General features: G+C 66.7%; 1 non-coding gene across 1 annotated transcript; it reads right to left on the bottom strand.

The window, feature by feature from the left end:
- Positions 1 to 226: 226 nt before the first annotated feature.
- LOC143777540 (5.8S ribosomal RNA) lies at positions 227 to 380 on the bottom strand. The gene has a single exon (XR_013216269.1). It is a non-coding gene; the product is annotated as a 5.8S ribosomal RNA (ribosomal RNA).
- Positions 381 to 591: the final 211 nt, after the last annotated feature.

Genomic DNA, 591 nt, shown 5'->3' with positions numbered 1-591 from the left:
CCGGAGGCAGCCCTGTGTCTCCACAGACAGCCTCGCGGCACGCTCCTGGGGGGGGAGTGACGGAGGGTAAACCCCATCGGGTGGGCCCAGGGCGGGTGGGTCTGGCCTTGGGGGGACGTAAGGGAGAAAGGAGGGGAGGGCGTCGGGGCACGTAGCCTCGGGCCTCCCTCGATGTCACCCTTGCGACGGGACCCCAACCGCGCCACGGAGGCGATCGACGGAGGGGCGACACTCAGACAGGCATAGCCCCGGGAGCAACCCGGGGCCGCAAGGTGCGTTCGAAGTGTCGATGATCAATGTGTCCTGCAATTCACACTATTTCTCGAAGCTAGCTGCGTTCTTCATCGACGCGCGAGCCGAGTGATCCACCGTTAAGAGTCGCGCTTTCTGGGTCTGGGACGCTCGGAGGCGCCCCCTTTTTTCCCACTCTCGTGTCGGCCGGCCGCAAAAGACTGGGGTGCGTCAAAAGGGGTTTTCCATCTCGGCCCTGTTGCCCCGGGCGCTCGGCCTCCCACGTCCCTCCCTCCAGCGGGGAGGAGGACGAAGGAGGGCTCGAGGCTTCTCGACCTACCGCCCGGACCCGCGTACCCC

The sequence above is a fragment of the Ranitomeya variabilis genome, chromosome 5, assembly GCF_051348905.1.
Source record: "Ranitomeya variabilis isolate aRanVar5 chromosome 5, aRanVar5.hap1, whole genome shotgun sequence".
Lineage (NCBI taxonomy): Eukaryota > Metazoa > Chordata > Amphibia > Anura > Dendrobatidae > Ranitomeya > Ranitomeya variabilis.
Note: the sequence above shows the minus strand (reverse complement) of the source record. Positions and strands in the feature narration are given on the sequence as shown.